This window comes from Canis lupus, chromosome 6, assembly GCF_011100685.1.
Source record: "Canis lupus familiaris isolate Mischka breed German Shepherd chromosome 6, alternate assembly UU_Cfam_GSD_1.0, whole genome shotgun sequence".
Lineage (NCBI taxonomy): Eukaryota > Metazoa > Chordata > Mammalia > Carnivora > Canidae > Canis > Canis lupus.
This window is the reverse complement of record NC_049227.1, coordinates 59,994,963-60,009,799: the sequence shown is the minus strand read 5'-3', so window position 1 is coordinate 60,009,799 and position 14,837 is coordinate 59,994,963.

Sequence of the window (14,837 nt, the reverse complement as noted above, 5' to 3'; positions counted from 1 at the left end):
AGAGGGGCCAACAAAAGTGAGCTTCTGGGTGCCACGTGCTTCGCGTTTTTTTTTTCAATCTTCCTATTGCGTTGCCTTGACTTGCTGTGCTGCGGCGCGAGCCAGCTCGACGACCTGGGGGGGTTCTCGCGGTGACTCTAGGGCGGGCCGAGTTCAAACACGGAGACAGCCCGGGCCCGGCGGGGGCTGCAAAGCCCGCACCCCCGAAGGCGCACCCTCCACCGCCCCGCTCCCTCCCCGCCGGGGGTTCGAGCGCAGTCCTTACTCGTGCTTAGGGGCGATTCCACTTAAGGAATTAGGAGTCAAGAGGGAGATTCACCTAAGTCCGCCTGAACAGGTGTCAATGTCGGCTCTGCCGTCGGCTGCCGAGCTGTTTCTTCTCCCCTTTGGGTGCAAGCGGGGCCCCCCTCTGCTCCGCAGGCGCTTTCCGAGTTGGCGGGAGGTGGAGCAGGCCCTCGGGAGGGCGCTCGGCCCTCGCCTCGGAGGCCGGGAGAGGTCGGCGCAGGCCTGATTTTTTTTTTTTTTTTTCGTGGCCTTTGCAAAATCTGGTTGATTAGCCGAAGCACAGAGAGCTCCGTGGAAGGTTCCATGCCCCAGAAGGACCCTCGGTTTATTACTTAGCCAAACTAACATCAGGACAGTGGCAATAAATAACAATAACCTCGCCACCCATCTGCTGAAAATAAACCAACCTTGACCCTGTGGGAATCAGAGGAAAGAGGGTGCTCCAGGTTTCTATGGGGATGAAGACAGAATATAGTGGCTGCTTTGTTCACTTGGGCTTGGGGCTTACATGCCACTGAGCCCTCATTGTATTCTTGAAAGGTGGGAAAGGCTCACTTCCTTAGAACAAGGGTGTGAGAAGCAGAAGTTTAGGAACTGAAATCCAGCTGGAGAGGAGAGAGTAGTTTTTTCTTTTTTCTTTCTTTTTTCTTTTTTTTCTTCTCCCAGTCTTCCAATCTGTAATTCTGTAATTTAAAAACTTGACTACTTGACTGTACTTTGGCTGGTGGGGGGTGGGAGGTGAGGGTCTCTCTTAATACCTGGAAAAGTTTCACAAATAACAGTTCATTTCAGCTGTGCCAAATGCAACCAGAAAAAGGGTTGGGGGTGCCCCCCCCCCCATGCAGGCAGGACGTTTTTTATAGATAGAACACCTTGACTTGGAAGAAGAAGGGGGAGACCAGAAGGAGGACAGCTAGGCCCTTCTGGAAGATCAAGAATAAGGACCTATATCACCTAGTGGGCATGCGGTAATGTTTGCAGAAGAAAGAAATCAGAGAAGTTGAAACCCGGGAGGAAAGAAGCTGGACGGCCTGTTAAATTACTTCTGCCCCACCTGGAGAGTCTCTTATCTGTCATAAGCCAGTTAGGATTTCTTTTTGTTAAAGTAGAAACAATTTAGGTAGGCCATTCTTGTGTTTGTACAACACTGGCAATTTATATAGCCTCTCATCAACATTTATCCCATTTAATCTTTACATCTGATCCTGGGATTAAAATACACAACTACGCACACACACAAGCACATAGAGTTGGGGTCTTATCACCTAGGAATCAATGACCCAGATTAGTGTTTACAAAAAATTCCAGTTTGTTAGTATCGTCATTTCTAGTTAACTTAAATCTGTGAATGAATTAAGTAAAATAACTCGTTCAAATCAACTATTTAAATTAACTCATCTTTTTAACTCAAATACTTATTTTAAAAGTTCGTATTACTACAATGAAGTCAAAATTGATGTGCTAGTACTTCTTTTTTTTTTAATTGATGTGCTATACTTCTTCTAAAGTATAAAATGCTTTACATAGCTAATTATTTTTTACAAGTTGTGATCCATCTAGGTATATTTTTCAAAAATTTATTGAGGTATTACATACTATAGAATTAACCTGTTTAGAAATCAATGACATTTGGTAATTTAAAGGGTCTTTTTTTTTTTAAGATTTTAGTTTTTGTTTTTTTTGTTTTTTTTTTAATTTTTTTTGCTAGGACTTCTGGTACTATGTTGAATAGCAGTGGTGAGAGTGGAAGATTTTAGTTTTAGGTAATTTCTGCACCCAATGTGGAGCTTGAACCTACAATCCTGAGGTCAAGAGTCACATGCTCTACTGACTGAGCCAGCCAGGCTCCCCTTTAGTAATTTTAAGAACTTGTGCCTGTATCTCTAATCCAGTTTTAGCACATTTCCATCATCCCAATAAGAGCACTCATGCCCATGTACAATTCATGCCAGTTGGACTTCCAGCCCCAGGAATCAACCTTCTACTTTCTGTCTCTGTAGATTTATCTTTTCTGGACTTTTTCATGTAAATGGAATCATACAATATGTTGTCTCTTATGTCTGGCTTCTTTTACTTGGCGTTATGTTGTGGAGGTTCATTAAATCTCTCTTGTGGCCTCACTATTGGAAACATTGATACTGAAGTATCCGTTAATGTGAAATTGGAGAAAATAACATTTTCCTAACCTAAGCAAAGTTTGACAAATATTTGTTTGGAAATTGTATGACATACTCTGCTAGACAAGGAAGAAAGGAGGATTGAGTGAAATGTTTGACCAGATTGGACTTGGACCCTTGGAAATGGGATGAAATGCCTAGAATATTAGATAAACTTCATGTGCCCTGTGTAATATATATTACTCCTAGAAATGTGTGAGTTTTTTAGAGGTATAATGTAATGAATCTTTATGTACGTCTCTTCCTGATTGAATAATTATCAAGACTTTGCCACATTTGTATCATGTATCCTTTTCTTCCTTCATGTCTTTCCTTGATAAAGCGTTTTATTTTATTTTAGTTATTTTTAATAGGCTCCACACCCAACGTCAGGCTTGAACTTATGATCCTGAGATAGTCACATGTTCTACTGACTGAGCCAGCCAGGCGCCCCTAAAGCATTTTAAAAACACATCCCATCTATCACCTTGGCTCATACATATTTTAGTGTGCCTGTCTAAAAAATATGGACCTGTCAACCTTTTTATTATAACATTATAATGCTTACTATATTACCAATGATATCTTTACACACTAAATTTTCAGTTGATGATTGTCCTGGGCCTGCTTTGTGGGGGTTTGGTTTCATCAGGCAGAAAAATAAGACCCTGCTGAAGGTGGCAGGGAGCCAGAGAGGGAAAAGGAGGACTCCACATGGAACTGCAAGGACTGAGGTCCTTATGCATCAGGCCACCTGTAAGGTACCTCACATTCCTTCAGTTATCTCATTCTTGGTTATCACATCAGGCAAGATACTATTATTCTCCTTTTAAAGGCTTAGAGAGGTTGAGTAAATAAAATGCCCAGAGTCACATGATAAGTTAGTGGTAGAGGTAGAAATCAAAACCAGAGATGCCTGACTCTAAAATTTTCCCCCTTCTATGCAGGCCAACCGCATAACTGATACTGCAGGACTGTATTTTGGGGCCCAAAGGACTGTTCCTCGGAAAATGGAGGTTATATTTGTAGAGGCATTCACTATCCTTTTGACTCTTGAATAAAGGCAAAGTTTTCTTTAAATTCACATAGAAGTAGTAATAAATATTAATAATCGTGAAATTAGTAATAGTAACATATGCTCATAAAGTGCTTGCTATGTGCTAAGTACTATTTTCAGACTTTGCACATATTCATTTAATCTTTACAACAACTCTATGAGTTGTCTATTCTTCTTGTCCTCATTTTATAGATAGGGACATTGAGACACAGGATGGTTAGGAATAGCCTCAAATCACACAGCTAGTAAATGGCAGACCCAGGGTTTGAGCCCTTGCAATTTGGCATCACAGTCCATGCAATATGCCTCCTACTATAAACTCAATGTACAGAAATTCAGTTTACAGACTTTAATATCAGGGAATGGATTCAACAAGCAGTGTACCTGCAGCAATCATGTGGGCTTGATTTTATGGGACAGCTGTGCTCTAAAATATTCTGATCAGCTGTTTGCATAAGGATACTTGTGTTTGTCAGCCCATGCGCTGCGTACACTGAAATGTGCCTGGCTCATATCCCATCACTAAATGTACTTGCATATGTGATCCTGAATTTAACTTTTCCATTTGTTTGTTGATTTATGTGACATCTTTTATTCCCCAGTATTGGCAGCTTGTCCTCCACTTGAGAATAAAGCTTGGTTTTCACTGAATAAAGTCAGTAGCTTCTCCACATGCTGAAGTAGAACTTAGGCTTAAAACATTAATAATATATATATGGAAAATATTAACTGTCACTTATCTCCTTACAGGATCAGGGAGGAAGATTCCTAGAAATTAATTTATTTTCTAATTCAATGTTCAGTGAGCAGTAACTTTCTTTTAAACTTCTAACTTACTCTGATAAAAGCAAAACAGAACAAAAGAACTTTAAAAGATTCATATTAATAGCCTAATGACTCTTAAAATTAATATTTTTCCAAAAAGATATCATTTGGCATTAAGCATCAAAAGTTATGCTGTCCTGTTAAGTGCTGTTTTATTCTGTCTTAAAACTAATGTTGCTCCTAAAATACCAACTTTCTAATTTTACAATGAAAAATAAGGGGAAATTGAATGATATATGAGATTATAATTTCCTAAAAATGTGTTTTTAGATAAGATTTATCTCTAAAGTTCTCTAAACTTTGGTTTTTTGAGTGCCCTGATGAACTATGGGGGAAAATGAGAACATAAAACATGTTCAGGGATCCCTGGGTGGTGCAGCGGGTTGGCGCCTGCCTTTGGCCCAGGGCGCGATCCTGGAGACCCGGGATGGAGTCCCACGTCGGGCTCCCGGTGCATGGAGCCTGCTTCTCCCTCTGCCTGTGTCTCTGCCTCTCTCTCTCTCTGTGACTATCATAAAAAAAAAAAAAAAAAAAAATGTTCATATTCATGGGACCTGTGACTGACACTTTCTTACAGACTAAATTTTTTACATTAGATATTTGCTGTTTCCATGAAAATCACATGCTAAAAATCTTATTGTGTAAAATAAGTATCTGGGCACCTGGGTGGCTCAGTGGTTGAGTGTCTGCCTTTAACTCAGGTCATGATTCCGAAGTCCTAGGATTGAGTCCTGCATCAGGCTCCTTGTGGGAAGCCTGCTTCTCCCTCTGTCTATGTCTCTGCCTCTCTCTCTGTGTGTCTCATGAATAAATAAACAAAATCTTAAAATAAAATAAAATAAAATAAAATAAAATAAAATAAAATAAAATAAAATTGTACCTATTTTCAAAGAACCTCATGCGATTTGAATATTAAATGAAAACTCTGAAAGTATTAATTATGAAGGATGACTACATGATGAGAATATAAAATTGTGCCTTTCATTACTGTCATGCATTGCTCACTATTATAAATTGATACAACCTTTTAGAAAGCAATCTGGCATTACCCCAAGAATGATTTAGTGGTTAAAGCCTCTTGAGCCAGTAATCCCACTTCTGAGAACCAGAGTAAGGAAATAATCTAAAATATGAGACACTGTGTTCATGAAGATGTCCGTTGCAATGTTATTTATGATAATATAAGATTGGAAGCAAGATAAATGCTACAAATAGGAAAATTGTAGCTTTGGTAATAATACTATAAAACAGGAAGCAATCTTTATCTTTGAAATAGGAAACAATATACAGAAGGTCCCTTAAGTCTTTTTTTCAAGTGGTAAACCAATGTATATACCAAGGATCTGTTCTAAGCAATGCTTGGCCACAGCTGATTCTGTTATTTCAGATGCCTGGAAGGAAGCTGCAGTGAGCTCACCGAGGGCTGAGTCATCATAATTTTCCTCCGACCTTGTGACTAATCCTTTGCACAAAGAAGACATCCAGTATATGTTGGTTTGTGTGAGTTATTGGTTGAATGAATGAAATAATATATTTAAAATATCATTATTCTGACTGTTCTTCACAATAATTAGATCAAATTAGTGAGGTTTACCAAGAGGGTTTTCCCAATTGTAGCTTTTTCTTTCTTTTTTTTTTTTTTTGCTTCCTTCATGCTTTCTTCCTTCTACAAAACTATCTATTATACCAGCTCACTCTAGCTATTTTCTGACCTTTCCTACCTAGCATTTTTCTATTTTTCTCTTTCACATTAATAAGATAAGAAGACCCTAACCCACACTTGGAAAGTAAAGCATTTGCTACCCACTGTTATACCAGTGATCTTAGTCAAAATGTGTAGACTGCTCAGTGCCTTATGTTTAAACATCACAAGAGTCCCTGCTATTACTACTGGTATTATGATTATCTGTGTACTAACAGTGTACTCACTGCTAAACCAAGTCTCTTAATGAGTGTGACAGTAAGATAACCAATTCCCAAATAGAGCTTAATAGAGGTGATGTTTGGTACATCATCGGTTATACAGAATACTTTTACTTGGGGTGGCTTTTTTTCAAGTTAAAGCAAAACCAAAATAAATTTGAATGTAGCTTCTTAATTAAAATGACAAAGCTCGCAATGGGTTAGACATCTTCCATTGTTTTAATTACTTTATTTTATGACATTTGCATCAAGATGCAGTATAAAAGCTGCATAACAGGCCCATGCCGCTTTTTGCATTTATCTGTTCTGAACATTGAGGCTAACTATGGAAACTCTCATCAAATGCTCACTTTTTGCAGGTCTGTGGATTATCATCTTTACTCTTTTTTTTTTTTTTCATCTTTACTCTTTCAGTCCAGTTAAACTCTTGCCATACTCTTACGTTATTGCCTATTTTGCAAATGAGGGATTGGTTATATCTTTCTGCTTTCTTTCCTGTTATGTGGAAACTAATGTTAAAAAAAAAAAAAAAAAACCTTCCCCACAAGCCCAAGGTCATGAGTTTGATTTTACAATAGAAATCCTGAGAATTTCCCACCAAACTAAATGGTCACAAGTCTCTACATCTAAAATAACTAGACTTGTTTGATTCTTCCAAATTTTCATAAAATTGTTCCAGGGTAACATATTAGCTACACTTCGACAAGAGCTAAAGTTAAGTTAATAAGAATTTAGGTATGGTTTGCTTTCAAACTACTAAACTACACTGTGATCATATTTTTAAGTACTTTTTTTAGAACTCAAAAGTATTTGGATCTATTAATGGAAATTTACTTTTTCATTAATTGTAAATCCTAATTATGAAATCAAAGAAAGAGAAAGATTATGTGACTTCTAAAGATCAATTGCCAAACACTGTAGACACCTACTCCCATATCCTGAACAAAATGTGAAGTCTAAAGCAGGGAGGGGGGCACCGTAACACACTGGTGGCCATTCACTTCCTTAGACTTCCCAAACTCCCTGCCACTTCAGCACTTTGGTCAAATGATGGCGCTGTTTACAGCTCAGTTGACACTGCCATATTGCAATTGCATAAGCACTGGGCCTGTTTAAAATATTAAACACATTTTTTAATTTGGGGAAATTAAAAGTATTTAAAATTCTGAGCACAAGAAAAACTGTGTTAAAAATTTTACATGTTCCAATATCTAATTTGCACATTCAGATTCATGTAAATGTACCCATATTGTAGCCGAGGCATATTAATCTACTTATGTGTTTTTGGTTTTTTTGTACAAACAGATCATATTCAGTAGTCTATTAGTTATTTTTCAAGTGACATAAATGAAATGCATTCTTTGACAAGATATCATAATTTATTTAAATACACCACCAATAATGGAGGAATTGGTTCTTTCCAGGTTTTTTTGGTATTATAAACAATGTTGTCATGAACATTCTTGTTCATGAGTGAATGTTTACATGTTAAAAGAGCATAAAATACCTATTACTTTTTAAAAAGATTTTATTTATTTATTCATGAGAGACATAGAGAGGCAGAGACATAGGCAGAGGGAGAAGCAGGCTCCCTGTGGGGATCCCAATGTGGGACTCTATTCTGGGACCCCAGGATCATGACCCGAGCCAAAGGCAGAAACTCAACCACTGAGCCACCCAGGTGCCCCAAAATACCTATTCTTCTGAAGCTGGTCCTAAAAATAGAAATAGATGGAAAACTTCCAAACTCCTTCTACGAGGCTAGCATTACCTTGATTCCGAAACCAGACAAAGATCCCACTAAGAACAGAGAATTATAGAGCAATATCCCTGATGAACATGGATGCAAATATTCTCAACAAGATACTAGCCAATAGAATCCAATGGTACATTAAAAGGCTTATTCACCACGATCAAGTGGGATTTATTCCTGGGCTTCAGGGGTGGTTCAGTATCCGCAAAACTTTCACTTTTTGCACACAATATGATGTAGAAAGCCCAAAATAGCAACACGCAGAAGAATGAAACTAAACAACTTTCTGACACCATACACAAATTAATGTGATACACCACATTAATAAAAGAAAAGAACCATATGATCCTCTCAATAATTGCAGAAAAAGCATTTGAGAAAATATAGCATCCTTTCTTGATTAAGAACCCTCAAAAAGGGATTCCTGGGTGGCTCAGCGGTTTGGCGCCTGCCTTTGGCCCAGGGTGCGATCCTGGAGTCCCTGGATCGAGTCCCGTGTCAGGCTCCTGGCATGGAGCCTGCTTCTCCCTCCGCCTGTGTCTCTGCCTCTCTCTCTCTCTTTCTCTATCTATCATAAATAAATAAAATCTTAAAAAAAAAAACCCTCAAAAAGTGGGGACAGGAGGAACATACCTCAACATCATAAAGGCCATATACAAAAGACTCAGTCTCAATGGGGAAAAACTGAGAGCTTTTTCCCTAAGATCACGGACATGAAAGGATGTCCGATCATAACACTGTTGTTCAACATAACACTGGAAGTCCTAGCCATAGCAATCAGACCAAAAGAAATAAAAGTCATCCAAATCCGCAAGGAGGAAATCAAACTTTCACTCTTTGCACACAACATGATGTAGAAAACCCAAAAGACTCCACCAAAAAATTACTAGAACTGATAAATGAATTCAGAAAAGTTGCAATATATAAAATCAACATACAGAAATCTGTTTTATTTCTATACACCAATAATAAAGCAGAAGGAGAAATTAAGGAATTCATCCCATTTACAATTACACCTAAAACCATAAGATACCTAGGAATAAACCTAACCAAAGGTGAAAGATCTGTACACTAGGGATGCCTGGGTGGCTCAGCATTTGGGCATCTGCCTTCAGCTCTGGATGTGATCCGAGGTCTGGGGATCGAGTCCCACATCGGGTTCCCTGCGAGGAGCCTGCTTCTCCCTCTGCCTATGTCTCTGCCTCTCTCTTTCTGTGTCTTTCATGAAAAAATAAATTTTTAAAAATCTTTAAAAAAGAAAGAGCTTGGGGATCCCTGGGTGGCTCAGTGGTTTAGCGCCTTTGGCCCGGGTCGTGGTCCTGGGGTCCCGGAATCGAGTCCCACATCCCCTGCATGGAGCCTGCTTCTCCCTCTGCCTGTCTCTCTCTCTCTCTCTCTCTCTCTCTCTCTCTCAATCATGAATAAATAAAATATTAAAAAAGTAAAAAATAATAAAAATAAAAAATAAAAGAAAGAGCTTTACACTGAAAACTATAGAACACTTATGAAAGAAATTGAAGAAGACATAAAGAAATGGAAAAACATTCCATGCCCATAGATTAGAAGACCAAATATTGTTGAGATGTTTATACTACCCAAAGCAATCTACACATTCAATGCAATCCTAATCAAAATAATACCATCATTTTTCACAGAGCTGGAACAAACAATCCTGAAGTTTGTATAGAACCAGAAAAGACCTTGAATAGCCAAAGTATGGTGAAAAAGAACAGCTTTCTTATACCATACACAAAATAAAAGTCAAAATGGATAAAAGACCTAAATGTAAGGCAGGAAACCATCAAAATCCTAGAGGAGAACATAGGCAGCAACCTCTTTGGCCTTGGCTGCAGCAACTTCTTTTTTTTTTTTTTTTTTTGACTTTTATTTATTTATTCATGAGAGACCCACACAGAGAGAGGCAGAGACATAGGCGGAGGGAGAAGCAGGCTCCCCACAAGGAGCCTGATACCAGACTTGATCCCAGGACACCGGGACCACAACCTGAGTCAAAGGCAGATGCTCAAACACTGAGCCACCCAGGTATCCCAGCTATAGCAACTTCTTACTAGACACATCGCTGGAGGCAAGGGTAACAAAAGCAAAAATGAACTATTGGGACTTCATCAAGATTAAAAGCTTCTGTACAGTGAAAAAAAACAATAAAACTAAAAGGAAACCAACAGATAGGACAAGATATTTGCAAATGACATATTGGATAAAGGGTTAGCATTAAGAATCTATAAAGAACTCATCAAAATCAACACCTAAAAAATAAATAATCCAGTCAAGAAGTGGGCAGAGGACATGAACAGACATTTCCCCAAATGGCCAACGGACAAAGAAAAAATGCTCAATATCACTTATTATCCGGAAGTACAAATCAAAGCCACAGTGAAATATCACCTCACACCTGTCAGAATGACTAAAATTAGCAACTCAGTAAACAACAGATGTTGGCAAGGATGTGGAGAAAGGGGAACCCTTTTGCACTGCTGGTAGGAGTGCAGACTGGTACAACCACTGTAAAAAGCAGTATGGAAGTTCCTTAAAAAAGTTAAAAATAGAACCAGCCTGTGACCCAGCAATTGCACTACTTAGTATTTATCCAAAGGAGTCAAAGGGGTCCATGCACCCCAATGTTTATAGCAGCAATGTCCACAATAGCCAAACTAGAAAGGAGTCCAGATGTCCATTGACAGATGAATGGATAAAGAAGGTGTTTGTACACAGACACAGACACACACACACACACACACACACACACACACACACACACACACTGGAATATTACTCAGCCATCAAAAAGAAGGAAATCTTACCATTTGCAGCAACGTGGATGGAACTAGAAAGTATGATGCTAAGTGAAACAAGTCAGTCAGAGAAACACAAATATCATAAGATTTTACTCATGTGGGACTTAAGAAACAAAACAGATGAACATAAGGAGAGGGAAGGAAAAATAAAATAAGATAAAAACAGGAGTGCCTGGGTGGCTCAGTTGGTTAAGCACCTGCCTTTAGCTCAGGCCATGATCTCAGTGTCCTGGGATTGAGACTCATTGGGCTCCCCACTCAATAGGAAGTCTATTTCTCCCTTTCCCCGCATCCATCTCTCTCTAAAATAAATAAATAAATAAATAAATAAATAAATAAATAAATAAATAAAATCTTTTAAAAAAGATTTTATTTATTTATTCATGAGAGACACACACACAGAGAGGCAGAGACATAGGAAGAGGGAAAAGCAGGCACTCCACAAGGAGCCTGATATAGGACTCGATCCCAGGAGCCCTGGATCATGACCTGAGCTGAAGGCAGATGCTCAACCACTGAGCCACCCAGGTGCCCCAAATAAAACACTTTTTAAAAATAAGATAAAAACAGAGAGAAAAAAAAAAAAAAAAAAAAAAAAAAAAAAAAAAAAACAGAGAGGGAGGAAAGCCATAAGAGACTCCATAGTTGGGAGAACAAACTGAGGGTTTCTGGTGGGGGAGCTGGGGATGAGATGGGGGGGAGGGGCTAAATGGGTGTGGGTATTAAGGAGGGCACTTGTTAGGATGAACAGTGGATGTTATATGTAAGTGATGAATCACTAAATTCTATTCCAGAAACCAAAACTACACTATATGTTACCCAACTTGAATTTAAATTTAAAAACGTTAATGGGAAAAAAAGAGCATCGATACCTAGTGGTAGAATCACGGCTCTGAAAGGCATGCTTGAAATGTTTTGCTAGGTATTGTGAAATTGCCTTCTAGAAATATTGCACTGATTTAAGTGTTTATTTTCCCATGTTTGGAGAGTAGGGGCAGAGATAACCTTTCAGTATCATTCTAGACAGAAAAGCAAACCTTGATTAGAAATATTTATTTGCAGGGCACTGGGAGGCTCAGTCAGTTAAGAATCTGCCTTCAAAAAAAAAAAAAAAAAAAAAAAAAAAAGAATCTGCCTTCAGCTCAGGTCACCATCCTGGGGTTCTGTGATTGAGCCCTGCATTGGGCTTCTTGCTCACTGGAGAAGCTGCTTCTCCCTCTCCCTCTGCCTGCTGCTCCCCTACTTGTGCTTTCTCTCTCTCTCTCTGTCAAATAAATAAATAATCTTTAAAAAAGAGAAATATTTATTTGCCAGGCAAAAGGGAGATAGCATGTAATTTCAAGCTTATGTGTGTGCATGTGTGTGTATTTGCATGTGTATATATGCACCACATGGCTTAAAAATGTTTGCAGACCACTAATTATCTTGGGGCCAGAAGCCAATTGCAACTTTGGGTTCTGTATTTTGGGATTGGGCTTCCAGAGATTAGACCAAGTCCATTACTGATTAGCTGGATCCCTCAACACAAATGATTCAGAAACCAAGAAGACTCTGAGACATGCCAGTCATATCTGCAGTTTTAGAAACAATCTTTGTTACTTCAAGAAATCATTCATAAGTGAAAGACATGAGTCAAAGAGAGAGCCAATGGTTGAAGACAAAACAACAACAAAGAACCAATGTGTTCTGAAGGTCAGATTCCATTTGCAGAAATTCAAATTTTTGTTGAGTGCCTACCATATGCCAGGCTCTGCTTTAGGTGCTGAAGATATCGCAGTGAACAGAACATTAAAAAAAATCCCTGGCCTCATGGAAGGTATATTACGGGAGGACATAGATGATAAATTAAATAAGAGAAACATAGTGTAAGTTCCATGATGCTAAGTGCTAAGGAGAAAAATAAGTCAGGGAAAGGGGATGGGAGGGGCAGGGCTTACAATTTTAAATATGGTCAGCTAAGTTCTCCTGAAGTGACATTTGAGTAAAGATTTGAGGTAGCTAGGTGGACATCAGGGGAAAATATTCTAGGCAGAAGGGATTCTGGTACAACGGACCTAATCTGGAGGTGCCTGGCTGGCTCAGTTGGTAGAGCGTTCGACTCTTGATCTTGGGGTTAGGAGTTTGAGCCCCTCATTGGGGCAGAATGCTCCAAGAATAATTATAAAAGTGATGTTATAATAAGTCATTTCAGAAACCCACACACAAAATTGAGTTGTGGTGTTACAAGATACAGCTGTATAGTTTCAGCTTAAAATATGGTGTTTATACTTTTAATGGTAACTAATGAGAAGGATAAGAGTGAAAATAATGCTTCAGACAGTATAACCACTCTCATTGACAAGAGGACAAAATTATTATTCATCTTTTTAACCCTGAGATTTTGCTACAAATGAAGTTTTACATATTATAGGGAAAAAATGCTGTATCCAAATGTAAAGGAAAGTAGCAGCTGTGTAATATGATGAAGTTAATATTGATTAGAAAATTCAATTATTTCTACAATTTATTCTGTTATATCCCAGGATGGCTGTTTGTCAGCAGGTGAACTTCCTATTTAATTGGCATGATTGAGTAATTAGATGTATTCTCAGAGCAGCAATAAAATCCAATTCTCATGTCTCAAGAACATAGTTGAGGTTTTTGTTTTGTTTTGTTTCACCCTTGGGTTTATCCAACTGAGACCAAGGAGACTCTTGCTTTATTTGGGAATAATTTTTGATTTAAATATTTGGTAATTATGTAGTATATAATTGTTTTCATCATAAGAATGATGGGGAAAATTCACAAATTTGACAAAGATTTGTGATTATTTGCCTTTCTCTGGTACTGAAGGATTCTTCAGGCTCTCACCATCTTTTCCTGCAGGAGCAAGAGCTTTCTGATCAGTATCTCTTTCTGCCTAAAGGAATTTTCATCAGTTTATCTTCCAGAAGAAAAATGTGATTTTTGTGCTATATTCTCTACATCAAGTAGGAATACATTCATCTGTAAATAATAGAAAACCTTAATATAGTGGCTTTGAGGTTTATTTTGTTTCATTCAGTACAAAGTCTGGGAGTAGGTACAGTGGCTCCAAATTGAGTCCAGGGTCCCAGTCTCTTCCTATCTTTCTGCTCTTCTATCCTTATCATGTGGTCCTTGACTCTCATGCCAGTTGCTGCATGAATGCAGTATGGCTGCAGTGCCTCCAGACTTTACTTTGACTTTCCAGGCAGGAAGAAGGTAGAAGGGTGAAGAGGACAAAGAAGACAAAAAGTCTCAGGATGACTTTGCCCTTTATGTTTTTCCATGAAGGGAAGCTCTTTTCAGGCACTTTTGATTAGTTGTAAGGGAAGCTGAGAAATTGGAAGTTTGGCTTTTTAGCCTCCATGTACAGGTGGTCAGAGGAGAAGGAGGATATATAACTGGCCTTCGGTTAACCAACCCATACTTTTTTCCATACTTCCTTTCTTCCATAAAAATCTGCTTAAATTCATCACTGCTTACTCTACAAAGTCCATATCTCTTACTATCATATGGCATGATGTCACTGAATGACTTCTCACTAAACTTTGGGAATTTATAGACAACTTATCATATTTTTGCTGATCCACCTGTATCAGTCAGAATTCTCCGGAAAAATAGAGCCAGTGCGTGTGTGTGTGTGTGTGTGTGTGTGTGTATACTCCTCCTGGGAGGAGCCTATTTCTCCCCCTGCCTATGTCTCTGCCTTCTCTCTGTGTCTCTCATGAATAAATAAATAAAATCTTAAAAAAAAAAAAACTGTTATCCTAACACTATCCTTATACTGTGTTACTTTCTGACCTCATGCTTGCTAGTTTGTACCTTGATTATTACATCCAGCCACAACAGACTCTTGGTACTCATCAAACATGCTAAGTACACCTTCGTGTGACAGTCTTTGCATTACTATTCCTTCTGGCTACAATGTTCCTCCCCAAGTTCTCCATGAGGCTCCCTCCCTCCTCTCTTCTAAGTCTGTCTCCATGTCCTCTCCTTGAGACCTACCTGACCAAGTGCTT